The 14571-nt window shown below is 34.6% G+C and overlaps 1 pseudogene; it reads right to left on the bottom strand.

Annotated features, from left to right (window-relative positions):
• Window positions 1–5734: 5734 nt before the first annotated feature.
• LOC7464617 (SNF2 domain-containing protein CLASSY 2-like) lies at window positions 5735–12654 on the bottom strand (annotated as a pseudogene).
• Window positions 12655–14571: the final 1917 nt, after the last annotated feature.

Below are 14571 nucleotides of genomic sequence, written 5' to 3'. Positions count from 1 at the left end.
TTTATATTAATTTTGGTCCTTATTTTTATAATTGCTATTTGTTTTTTTCTTATAATTTTTTTATTGAAATTTTTTATCTATCAAATTTGGTCCTCATTTTTTTGATTGTTACTTATTTTATTTGAAATAATTTATGAAATGTTAATTATTATTATTTTAATTTATTCACCTTTCATTTTTTTTAATTTTTTAGATTTGATCTCTATTATTTTGATTATTATTTATTTTATTTGAGATAATTTATGAAATTATATTTTTTTTCAATTTCATTCTCATTCAATTTTTTAATTTTTAAGATTTGTTCCTTATTATTTTAATAAACTTGAGAAAAATAAAACAATAATAAGTTATTTTCCAGCTTATTTTCCATAACATAATCAAATACTGGAAAGTGTTTTCCAACTTATTTTTCATTACACTACCAAATATCAAAAAATACTTTTCTAAAATTCATTTTAAAAAAAAATTATTTTTCAGTAAAGAATCAGAGAATTAATTAAGACTCTTCTCGAAGAAAGTTTAGCGATATGTCTGCTTCTGTTATGTTATTAGGACACATTTTTTATAAAACTAAAACAACATGTATTCCAATGCCTGAATCCTGATTTTTAATCTTTGGTGGCTTTTTGATAGACTGAAAAATCTCGAGACTAAAGTACGCACCGACTAAAGTGGCATTCCGATTTATTTTGAGTAGTAGATGTCTTTTTCTTTGCCCAGTCTTGATGAAGGTACTGGTGGTTGTTTTCTTAAGGGTCAAATCTGTCACATCCCCCCCTCCCCACCCTTCTTGTGGCCTGTTGGTCAGTCGCTAATTCTTCGTTAACTTTGGTTTCGGATGATCCGTTGAACGATTATTGGTTGAACAGTCATGTAATATAAACAGCAATTATTATTAACCAATGATGGACCTTCGATAGGAACCCTCCACCACATGTATCATTTTTTCGTCAAAGAAATGGGTTGCTTACAGTATTGGTGTCCGAGATTCAATTTTTTTTGTCAGTGCACAGTGTTAACAATTTCCGTTAAGAAGTCTTTAGTTTATGTGGGATAACGATTCTTTCTACGCCCATTAAAATAGAATTTCTCGAAAACTATTCAAAATTGGGGTTCTTGAAAGTTAAAAAAAAGTGTTTTGTATATAATATCCTCCGAGGAAAATTCAGACGAGAAATAAAACCTCACACCCTGTTGGCATTATATATATGCAACTGGAATCATATTTCGTCACCCTGGTCGTCATCTATGACAGAAAACTATTCACCTTCTTCGAGAGGAATTTCCGTTTTCAAAGTATAATTAAGTTGGATGCAACTCAATCAATTAATCTGGGTTTTGGTTTGTATTCAAAAGCATGGAGAATATGTATAGAAACAGAGAGATTCTATATTGCTGTGTAAAAACAGATCTTTATATGTTTTTTCTCATGAACACTTGGAATCCAAATAACCTGTTATTCATACTGAGACTGGAAGGTTTATAAAATAATAATAATAATAATAATAAATTGTCTTTCACAACCTTGAATGGCCAAGATTAGAACATATAATCTTAACCGTGCAAGCTTGACCTTTAATCCTATGTATTTCGGTGTCAATCTTTTTAATATCCATCATGTAACATGCCTTGTGAAGATCTTGGTGTTGTCAATTATATGGTCTGACAGTCACGTTTATCTGAAAGAATTAATTTGTGACTGAAATTCTCCTCGACTAGGTGGAAGAGAGCTCCTTAATCTTGAGGTCTGGGAGCTAGTTCCGAAATTTCACTAGATGCCAATATCGTTCTATATCAACACTTTTGTGAAACTTCTAGAGAACGGGGGTCAGATTGAGGGCTAGCAAGTTCCTTTGCACTACATTTATTTACTACAATTATTTTTCCGTGGCTATGCGTACCTGAAGGGGTAATTCGGTGACTTCGGCCATCCAACTTGGGGCTTTATATAATTCCATACCAAACTTTAATCATCTCTCTGCTCAAGTAGCTTAGCTAGTTGGGGTAGTACCGTTTAGTTTACTCTTTCGACATCTTTTTAACTCACTTTTTTGTCCTTTCCTCCATATTTTTCCATGTTCGTATCAACTTCCAATAATCAACTTGATTGTTTTTAAGTTGAGACCGCTCTTCGGTTTATGGAAGACAGGAAAAAGAAAGGGAACACCCACTTTGTGCTCTTACAGGAAGGCCCTCTAAGTTTAAAGTTTCCTTATAATCAAACCTTAATTAAAGTTAAGATTCCTTCCAATTTTAACCGCCCTTTCCAGCAATTTGGTCATACCTTTACAACTCTCACTCTTGAGTCAGGTACAATATTGAACCTTTAATAGTGTTTGGTACCCTCAATAATGATGAACAGGATAAGTTTTTTTTTTTTTTTTTTAAGGTGTTTGGTGCATCCATCCATGTACAATATAAGATTATTTTTTATCTTGTTCATGGTTGTTTTAGTAGAGATTTTCATTTTACTGAAAAAGATAGGATAAGACTGTCCGATTCTATTTACAAGGATTAATCAGGTTAATTCATGTTAATATAAAAATAAAAATAGTTATTATCATAATTTTAAAATCTGACAAGAAAATCAACTTAGGGCAAGGCTCCTGTCACAGGTCGGGTTGACCATTGACCGGGTCAACGTAAGGATAAAAATAGTTATTATTATAATTTTAAAACCCGACTTTGAGCTCTACCCAGGGAAAGGTCTAAGTAACAGGTTGAGTTAACTATTGACCTGAATCAACGTAAAAATAAAAGTGATTATTATCACAGTTTTTAAACTCGACTTGAGGGTCGACTCGGGATAAGGCTCGAGTCACGGTTCGAGTTGAAAATTGACTCGAGTTTATATAAGAATAAAGGTAGTTAGTATCATAGTTTTAAAACCTGACTAAGAGGTCAACCCGGAGCAAGGCTTGTATCACGGGTCAAGTTGACCATTGACCTGGGTTAACTTAGAGATAAAAAGTGGTTATTATCATAATTTTAAAACTCAACTCGAGGGAAGGCTCGAGTCACGGGTTGGGTTGAACATTGATCCAAGTCAATTTAAGGATAAAAATGGTTATTGTCATAGTTTATAAACCCGACTTGGGGCAAGACCCGGGTCATGAGTTAGTTGACCATTGGCCCCGGTCAGCATAAGGATACAAATTACTATTATCTTAGTTTTAAAATCAAGCTTGGGGGTCAACCCGAGGCAAGAATCAAGTCGCGAGTCGTGTTGATCATTAACCCGAGTCAACATTAGAATAAACATGATTATTATCATAGTTTTAACATCTGACTTGAGAGTCGACATGGGGCCAGACTTGATTTTCTGTACGAGAGGGCTAACTCGGGTTGACCCAAATCAACGTACGAATAAAAGTTATTATCATTATAGTTTTAAAATTTGACTCGAGAATTGATTCGGGATATAGCTTGAGTTACAGGCATGCAAGGTTAACATGAGTTGACCGAAATTAAAATAAAAATCAAAGTAGACTAGTTTCAAAAAAAAAACTTCAGAAAAAATCAATGGTTTTTTACTCGTGTTTTATCTCGGGTGAACCTGGTTTTTAACCTGGTTAAATCAAATCAATTATTCCTTTATTTTTTAAAACCCGATCCCGTTCAAATCCCGAGTCAGCTGTTTCCGTCTAGTGTTTATCAAACCAAAATAAAATAAATTGTTAAATTCAGTCCAATACACACTACATACAAGACAAGATATATGTTCCATTCATTCCTGTTTAATCCAATAACAGTGTCCAACGTATCAAACACTATCTAAAGAACGGGTGGCAATAATTAGTTATTAATCTGCTCCATTTCATGAAGGGGTTCGAGGATGACTTACTTTTACTTCTTCTCTCTCCCTTGGCTTGAAGTATTTTCAAATGGAAGAAAACCACAGTTTGTGTAGATTAATCAAGGGGCCAAATCAATCTTAACCTGGTAATGACCAGTCCAATTTTTTGCAGTGTTTAGTATATATATATTAACCTCAGCTAGAGAGGTTAGAATATTTATTTTCGCAGGCATTCAAAACCCTAAACATCCAACTAAATCAGAGCTTGTATTAAGTGTTAACGAGAAATCTCAACCCAAAAATAAATATAAAAAAAAAACCCACCCACCACTCTTCATATACTAATGCCAATTGAAAGCCGTGCAGTGTATGCAGTGGCAAGAACATTCACCCAATCTCCTCGAACAGACTAAAAAAAACAATCAAGCAATACGAGAGATAAGAGATTACAATCTGAATAGTAGCCACGTCGACTCGTTGGCCCAATATACTAAATACGGATCCATGGAATTCCTTGTCGAGGACATGAATTTGGTGTGGATTATACGTGAGAGAGCCGAGTTGAAGTTTTAAATCTGTACAATCAGGTTGCAATTCGTGTTTATTTTAGGCTCGCCGACTTGGATTATACTCTTACCGGTGTGTGTTTGGCTTGAAGAAGCTTCTAAGAGCTGCTAGTCGAGGTCATCTTTGAAGGGGCCAGAAATCTTGGCACTTGACACTTTTAAAATCTGTTGAACGCAACCCAACCCAGCCCATGGTTTTGGTACTTGATACTGCTTTAAGAATCTGAATTTTTTACTTTAAAAAAAGTGAACAAAATTAAGCCTTGTTAAAGGCCTATTGAAGACTTCAGCGTCAAAGTGCAGTGTGGTGCCTGCCGATGCTTTTAGAGTTAGTAATTATTTTTTATAGTATTTTTTATTTAAAAATATATTAAAATAATATTTTTATTATTTTTTAAAAATTATTTTTAACATTAGTTCATCAAAACAATCTAAAAATACTTAAAATATAATAATTTAAAGTAGAAAAAAAATACAAAAATACAAATTTTTTTAAAAATATATTTGAAACACAAAAACAAACAGGATTTTTATGCCTTGTTTTTATACCTAATATACATCATATTCAATCTATTGAGTTGGATAATTTAAACAACTCGGGTGCATATATATATATATATATATATATATATAAACATTGTGAACCAATTATAATTCAACTAGTTTTAACATTTAACTCCCTTAAAAAGTCTCGAGTTGCTATTTGTTAAAACAAAAAAAGAGAACACACAATACCTCCACATCTTTTCGGCCCAATAATAGATAACTGAATATTAAAAGTAGTGTTTGGGATTATCAGGATTAAATTTTTAAAGTGTTTTTTATTTAAAAAATTATTAAAATAATATATATATTTTTATTTTTTAAAATTTATTTTTAACAACAGGAAAACATATCAAACAATCAAAAAATAAATAAAAAATTTGAAACTTTTTAAAAAATTCAATTTTTTTAAAAAAGCATGGCAACAATACTAAACGAGACCAAAGTATCCACCCGAGTCCTTGTTCAGTGCCTTTGGATAAAGAAGGTCCCGTTCAAGCGATACGCTCATATCTCACAAATTAAAAGAGGTTTGATCCAGTGATGTTCCAGCATACGTGTGTTGGCCGCCTTTAGACCAAATATGACGGCTGGCCTGATGCCCATTAATTTTAATCTCGAAAACAAAGAAAGCTCGACCCAGTTAATTATACGAAGCCCAAGGAGTAAAGCCGAAGAGTAGAAGAGGCTTTCTTGTAACAAGTCTACATGATAAAACCAAAGCCAATGATCATTGAAATTATTCATTTTTTTTTAAAAAAAGTAATCATTCATACAGTTTTATGGGTCTGAGTAAAGGAAGTTGGAAAGCTTTATGGGTAATCATTGATTACTGATGCAAAGCAAAATCATAAATATAATTAATGACTACAAGAAGCATTCCCCAATTATTGGAAGAAATCATGTCCCATGTAAAATGTGATCCCAGAAAGCATCAAAACAGAGAACCTTAATTCCTAGCAGTTTATGAGATGATTCAGACAATTGTATTTCAAGCTAAAATGTAATTACCATAATGCGGCCAATGCAGGCAGGTTTCAAGGCACCACCAGATTGGCAGATTCTTCAACCTAACAGCACTTGGAAATGGAATGACACAAAAATAAACAGATCATTAAACTAAACAGCATTTGGACGGCATTTATCTTGCCGAGAAGAGAAACTGCTAGAACTTCCTGGACATGGATGGAGCTTTTTCTGATTTCTGAATAGCTAAGACATGGCTCAGCAAGTTACTATATTTGCCGTTAGCTTCATTGCGGAAATTATTAGAACCTTCAAATCCCCAGAGAAGCATAAGCAATATCAAAAGCCCTGAATAACGTATAATGAAAAACAGATAAAATGATTAAGCTTAGATAAAAACAAGGAAATTGTAACAAAACCAGGCAGTTTCTTACACTATATTATAATGAAGGTAGTCTCCAATCAACTTGTTGAAGCCTTCTCATTCTTCATTATCATATGGAATGACTTCACCCGGTCCTCCTCCACTATCTCCCTTAATACATCATCCTCAATCTTTTCTGCCTGCCAACGAGAAGGGTCCTCCACAGATTCTTCACTAAATATCATGCGTGAGACCCAATTCTTCCATGCTGTCCTATGGTACTTGTCTTCTTCAACTGTGCCTGTTGCCAGAAGCTGATACACATAAACCATCTTCTGTTGACCAGGCCGAAAGGCTCTTGCAATAGCCTGCTTTGTCTTGGAAGGATTCCACTCCGAGTCCAATAGAATTACCCGTGATGCTGCTGTCAAACTTATGCCCTTGGCACAGGCCGTAATTGATGCAAGCAAAACCCTCAAAGGCCCTCCCAATTCCTCAAACTTATCCATCTCTTCCTCATTCAAACAGCTCTAGGTCCCCTGTAAGAACAAGAACTTCTTTACCCAGCTGCCATCTAAAGACATTCTCAAACAGTTCAAGGAATAATTTTATGGGTGCTATGTTGTGGCAAAAGATCAGAACCTTGTCCTTCTTGACTACACGATATACAAGATTCAAAACAAACATCACTTTGGACCCCTTTTTACAATCAAACCTTAACTTCTCAAGTTCCATCAGCTCCTCCTGTTCATAAAACTTTTTTACACAGACAGAAGAATTGATAATGGAAGGATGTATCGAAGCAAGGGTTATCAAAAGCTCTACTTCCAGGGGGTATCCAGGGCATTTTTCCATAATTTTGTGGAGTTTCACCAAAATCTCATGTTGTATATCTGTTGGATTAATCATTATGGTGTAAATCTGTAAACCTGGAAGGGTGTCAGAAGCTGTGCCTTCATATACATCAATGAATCCATTAGTCATGTTTCTCAGCATATTCAAACCCTGCATTTTCTCTTCAGCCTCGTCCAAATTGATTTTGCTTGCAATGTTATCTATGAAGAATTTTCTGGCCCGAGATTCTAGGAAATGGCGTGCTTTTTGTGCCCCTTTCTTTTTCCTCTTAAACTTTGGGTCTAATGCCTTCAGAACTTCTCTGATAAACAATGGTCTTGCCAGGCAAAGGGTATTGAAATATTCACAGAAATTATTCTGAAATAAAGTACCTGAAAGCAGTATTCTTAGATCTGTTTCCACTTTCATCAAAACCTTTCTCAACCTTGATTTAGTACTCCTGGGGTTATGGCCTTCATCTAGTACCAACATTCCAGGACTCTCACGCAGCACTTTAGCCATATATTTTCTGCGGTTGTACTTTGAATCTTCTCTCATTAATGTCAGAAATGAGGTATAGCCCATGACAAGCACACTTGGTTGTGCATGCCACTTTTGCATTTTCTCCAGGCAATCCAAAATATGCACAACATCCTGGCTGGGCCTTGGACATGATCCTCGAAGTGCCACTGGAGTCTGCCTGAAGACTCTAGAAGATCTAGTACCATGGATAAGAAGAACTGGAACAGGAATTTCCCACTTGATAAATTCCTTGTACCAGGTGTAGAGAGTTGTCTTTGGAGCGAGGACCAGAGGCCGTTTTCCTGGAAACAACTTCAGGTAGCTGACAAGGAATGCAATCTTAAGAAAAGTTTTTCCAGCTCCAGGAGTATGAGAGATAACACAACCGCCTATCTTCTTAGATGCTTTTTCCATAAGTGCTGGCACCAAGGATCCAGCAATATTCCGCCATAGACACTCAAAAGCCTTTTTCCGATGCATGTGTAATTTTGCTCTGAGCTCAGGGATTAAGTCCCACACATTGTCATTCACTTCAAAAGGCACGCTTCACCTGAAGTATGATTGCTAAAAAGATTCAAGCCCTCATCTTCATCAGGCTTGAGCTCCGAATCTTCTTCATCCCGTGGCTTACTTTCTGCAGTCTGGCTTGTGCGTTCCATCTACAGAAACAAAAACATACATAGAATAATTAGAATTCTGTTTGAACCACCTAGGAAACTGCGGCAAGGACCAACCAAAATCTACAGAGGTGAAATTTTGCATACATTAAACAAGTGTGCAATAGGATTCCTTGCAGAGTATCCCCTTATTACAAATAAAAAGTGCCTCCCCTGCATACTCACTTGTCTATCCAGAGGGGACATAAAAGAGAGCAGAAAAACTGAAAATACCTGCATCATGGGTTTCAAAAATTTGACTTACAAATGGTGCTGAAACATATTTTTTTTCAGTTTTCACGAAGCTGCATTTATGGCATAATATCCCAATTTCTTCATCCAGTTTGAATTCATGCTGGCAACATTCACTCGAGTTCTGTGTGGTCTGAGTGGAAACTCGAGACTGAAAATCATTGAACCAATCAGAAAAGGTGATAAAGAAAAATATGTGGTACAAGGATATGAATATATGAAAATAAGGCACCTATCAAATCAAATTAACAGTTATACTTCATTATCTTCAAAAATATAGGCTGATGTCAGGCATAGTTCCATTTCTCTCCACAACATTTCAGTTTCTGAGCTTTCTCCATCATCCTCAACCAAAGAAGGTTCCATTGTCTCCTTCTGATCTGAGCTGTGTTTGGCTTTAAACTCCTCCCACTGGTCAATAATGCGCGTTACCTCCTTTGACTTGATTGTGGAATCAAAGTTCTTCATATAAAAACTTATGAGTTTATCGTATGCACCTGCGCTTAAGGCTGTCTGCTTGTAAGTCTTTGGCTTACAGGAATCATCCCTCTTTAAATGTGTGGATTGGTATCTTGCTCTTTGAACTTTCTTCCTAGAAGATTTTCCACCCCATCCACTTCCAAACATCATATCTTCATCGAAATCATTCTTCCTTTGTACAGAATAACCCTTTTTGCTATAAGAACGGATTGGAAATTCAATACACTCTTGTGGAAAATTATCAGGAGTCTTCAAAGGGGAATCATATTGTTCAAAGGTAACCAGATCATCTTCAGTTGGCACAGGAACAATAGCAAGTTGATCTTGGTGTTCTATTCTGTTAGCCACACCCAATTTAACCTCCCTAATTTGGGTTCCGTGCTTTTTTCTGTTAGCCATGCCTGATTTAGCTTCCCCAAGTCGAGTTTGGTGTTTTATTCTGTTAGCCACAGTGGATTTTTGGCGCTCCCTTCTGTTATCTATACCTGATTCAACCTCTCCAAGCTCAGCTTGGTGTTCTCTTCGGTTAAACACATTTGATTTAATCTTCCTTGAGTTGGTCTTGGTTCTGGAAACAGGGGGACCTTCCAAGAATTCTAGTTTAGGAGAATTAACTCGCACTTCATTGCCAGGTTTCTCTTCTGCACAACTTGCATCTGCATGTGTACCAAACAGGTATGCTAATGGTAAGTGCAACTCTTCTTCTTCCTTCCACTTCAGTGGTGTGTATGGCAGGGATCTAACCCAGCCAATTTCTGTCTCTGCAGGAGTATCTCAGGCAAGAAAACGATCGGGTTGTACGTTTCAACGCTTTGACCGCCGCAAGTTCATAACATCATAGCATGGTGGTTTTTCAGTCCCATTTGTGTCACTGATAGGGCCTCGCTCACTACAAGTATCAATGGGATCCAACTGGACCACAAAAGGGGTTGAAATACCGTCTTCTACTTTGAAAGTTACACAGTTTATGTGATTATTAGATTTTAGTGAACAGTGATCATCATCACCACCAAAAATTTGGTAGGCAATTTTATTTTGTACTGATCTTACATCAAATGCAACTTGCTTCGGAATGGAGGCTGCAAGCAGCCATGTAAGATCAGCTAAAATTTTTTCCCAAAAAGAGTTTACTTCTTTGCACTAAAGAACAGTCCTCACAGAATTCCCAACGGTAGAACTGAGTTTCATGTCTATTGTTGTCTGCTTCACATGGATCATTGTCAAGCTTCTGAAGGATGGAAATTTGGTCGATTCCTACTGCTTCAGTTTCTTTACTGAGTGTTGCTCTCTCCGAACCAAGAGGACCTTGGTTGACATAGAGGTTAACAAAAAATTGGCATGAGCACTGAGATTCATGAGGTTTCCGCTTGATAGAATTTATCCTAGCATCAACCCACACCTGCATGAGAAAGAGAATTGAAATCAACTTCAAATACGAGTACCATAACTTTTGAAATTTAACTATGCTGCAAAGTTTAATGACAGCTCTTTCAAGCAGCAAAATTGATTATGTGTTGCGTTGCTGATAGTGGTATATATTATAGGAAGCAACTCAATGTTTTGTGCATTACGATGTGTATTTATTAGGCCATAAGAATTTTTTTAAGCATGTTAAAGTCTTGTGATGTTTTAAGAAAGAAAATAGTTTGAAAAATTCAATAAGCGAGATTGTAATAAGTGTCCACCATCCACAATCCTTTCAAAGTTACAGAGCTTTCCGTAATGCAGTGACATGATGAGGTCACTCACAGGTTCTGAATTTCCTTCCTCTGAACTCTTTGCACGTTCAGAGAATGAAAGCACACAAACATCAATACCAGGCCTCAGAAAGCAGGTGCAATCAGATAAAGTTGACTTCCTCGACTTCACTCGAATGTTTGAGAAAGGACCCTTCTCCTCAATTCTATGATGACTATCGGCAAAATGCAGAGTCATAGCCCCATCCCTGATTTCTATGAGCTCCACGCTTTGCCAAGAGCCGCCGTATAAGGCCTCAAAAGCTATCAAATGGAACATCAATAAAACAATATTAAAAAGATATTTATCACAATGTCTGGTGCATATACAATTCTATAAAATATTTCAGGAATCCATAGCCATTTGAAAAATGAAATTATTCATGCTTTCAACAACTTAAATTAGGATGCTCTTTACAATCGAATGCACAGATAGTGGCTTCAGTTGAATTCCGTACTGCATAAATGGCAACAACAATTGATTTTGAAGATTAAAAAATATCAGGATTTAACGGTTTCACCATCAATTTGTCTTTTTGACAATCCCATCTTTGCTTGAACATTCAGGGGCTCGGACAATTTAGCTGTGAAAAATATACATAAATGCTTATATAACTTCCACATGCCAACAACTCATGACAAGTAATACGTGAACCTATATTAGCACAGACTATTGCTCAGAAACAACAAAGGCTTATACCTAGTTGTTGGGGCTCACTCCAGAATAAACATAAGAAAAACATCAGGAATAAACAAGCAAGAGAAGAGGAGGGAATTAAGGAGGTAATGCTTACGGTGTGCATTATATGGGTGCTTGGACTGATGTAAATGCTTTCTCTTCATTGTTAATCAGTGGAGAAGCCAATTTTCTTCAATAAACCCTGAAAGCTGAAATAATAGATAAAAAAAAAATGACTGCTGCAACATATACTCAAGGAGATGCATTCAACTTTGAACGCGTGAACTACATGAAATTCCATCAAAGTAGCTTTTCTTTATTTACTAATTTGATTTGATGCAAGAGGCGTTTACCGTTAAATTCCAAGTGAGTGAACAGGCCTCTTAGCCGCACGGCAATAATCCAGGCTGCATAAATGAGATTCAGACTATAGATTTGAGCCTCAACAGCTCATCACGGGCTTGCCCTTTTCCACTAGGCTAAACAGGTGTGCACTGACAAGTCCCATGGAAATCATACCATCAATATGGTCATAAATAGAATTCAGTCTGGTGCTATCATTTCCAGGTGAACCAAAACAATGCCTACTTGGTTGATGCAATAAACCCCGCGGTTTATAACGGTTTGGCGTGGTAAAACAAGATAGTGTGATTGGTTTGGTGGAATGAACCAAATAATGCATGCCTCGAGCGGACCCATCAAAAAATGCAAAAATTGATCAACCAAAAAAATAAATTCTTAGAAAAACTCAAGCTTGAACCAGTCAAACCCCTAGTCAGCATCAGTTCTACATCGGAGAGGAAAACAGAGCGGCCGGTTGTCTCTAGAACCCGGTGAACATGCCACAACAAACAAGAAAGGAAAAAAAACGGGGGGGGGGGGGGGGCATAAGTTATTATATTGAAGCAAATATACCTGAAAAGAACTTCTGGGTATCTGATAAAAAGCAAATTCAGGTGAGTTGTGGTGGAGAAGAGTAGATTCCGGATAGGTCTCCATCGAGAAAGAGACTGAGCCATTAAAATAGAGTTCACCAATAGAGTAGTTATTGAAAGAAAGAGATGCGCGCAAGCCGGCTTGAATATCCACCTTAATAAAAAGAGAGAGAGAGAGAGAGAGGCGAGGAATTCTACAAGTGTTCTGAGTCACTGAGTAAAATCATAGGTGTCTGTTCGTGGCGGAGCTGTTGCCCTGTTTGGCAGTAAATTCATAGGTTTAGTCTGTTTCGGGTTTAATGACCGCGCTATAGTTATGGTTACGGTTTGGATTAGGATGTGTTTATATTTTGGAATGGTTTTAAAAAATTATTTTTTAAATTTTTTTATATTTGTTTGGTATTGGAAAAGTTAGTAAACAAAAAATACTTTCTGGTTAACGAAAAATATTTTTCAGCTAAAGAAAAATTTAGCTTGATTTCTAGAAAAGTGTTTTTCTTTTATTTTGAACAGAAAATATTTTCCGGAAGTTGTGAAAAATTTAGAAATGTTATATTATTTGCTGATTATATCAAATTTGGTCCTTAAACTTTTGATTGTTATATATATTTTGTTTTGAATATTTGTTTTTCAATTTCATTCCTTAGAATTTTATTTTTATATTAATTTTCATTCTTATCTTTATAATTGTTATTTGCTTTTCCCTTATTATTTTTTAATTAAAATTTTTTATCTATCAAATTTGGTCCTCATTCTTTTGATTGTTACTTATTTTATTTGAAATAATTTATGAAATATTAATTATTATTATTTTAATTTCTTCATCTTTTAATTTTTTTTATTTTTTAGATTTGATCTCTATTATTTTGATTATTATTTATTTTATTTGAGATAATTTATGAAATTATATTTTTTTTCAATTTCATTCTCATTTAAATTTTTAATTTATAAGATTTGTTCCTTATTATTTTAATAAACTTGAAAAAAATAAAATATTAATAAGTTATTTTTCAGCTCATTTTCCATGACATAACCAAACATTGGAAAATGTTTTCCAACTAATTTTTCATTACACTACCAACACATCGGAAAATAATTCACTTTCCTGGAATTCATTTTCCCGGAATTCACTTTCCAAAATGAAATTACTTTCCAGCAAACAAAAAACAAATGGGGAAAAAATGATCTAAAAAACTAATATTTGTATCTTTAATTTTTTTTAATATTATAATTAAATTTAATATAATAATTTAAATTAATTTTTTTATTTGATACTTTAATTAACCTGAAATTTAAATTAAATTAGTAGAAAAATTCTTCTACGTTGTTAATTAGATAAATTCAAATAAAAAAATAAATTAAGTTCATCCTAATTAATCTATAAAATCTTAATGGATTGCACTAAATTGAGTTAATTTCTTTTTTATATACAAAATGAAATTTTTTAATTTTTAATGCACCGCTATAGGTTTAAACATCTAAAATCAAATCAAATAATTCAAAATTAAACATTAAAGTTTAGACAAAATAGTTGCAGAAAATAACAAGTTTTAACAAAAAAAAATAAAAATGATTCGTTATTTTTTCCTGTATGACATGAAGTGGATGGTGAGTTGTTATTCAATTGAAATAAGGCCATTATCTAGAGAATCTTCGATGGCAAAAGTTATTAAGAAAAAACTAAGTTGTTGATATAATTCTTTGAATAATGTAAATTTAATTATTTTATCATGTTTATTTAAGTGGAAAAAAACATTTTAACAAACTATTTGTATTTTAATAATAATACTTTCAGTTTTTTTTTTTGAAAAACAAGAAAAGATGAAAAAATAATTTTTTCAATAATTTTTTCGTATTTTTTTCTTCTGATAAATATGTAAGAAAGTTTTTTTTAACAAAAAAAAAAAACCATTTTGACTCTTCATTTCATTTTTTCCATTAACGCTGTAAAATCCCCTTCCTTTAATTCATTTGATCGGATTCCCGTCTGTTAATTCAAGATGCTCTTCCGCTATCTCCAGACCGGAAAAAGAAAAAAAAAAAGGAAAAGAAAACTAATCTGGCTCTTCTTTTAACTCTCCTTAGTTTTTTTTAAAGATGACAGATACCGAGAGAGAACCGAAAAAAGTAATAAAGGTTTTGAAGTGGCGTAACGTGAAGGTAAAGGGCTTGAGATATGTATAACAGGTCTCGAGTTCGAGTCAGGGCGTGCATCTCTTGTAAGAGCCCGGGACAACCTGAG

Source organism: Populus trichocarpa, chromosome 10 (assembly GCF_000002775.5).
Source record: "Populus trichocarpa isolate Nisqually-1 chromosome 10, P.trichocarpa_v4.1, whole genome shotgun sequence".
Classification (NCBI taxonomy): domain Eukaryota; kingdom Viridiplantae; phylum Streptophyta; class Magnoliopsida; order Malpighiales; family Salicaceae; genus Populus; species Populus trichocarpa.
The sequence above is the reverse complement of the archived record's forward strand: the minus strand, read 5'-3'. Positions and strand labels throughout refer to the sequence as shown.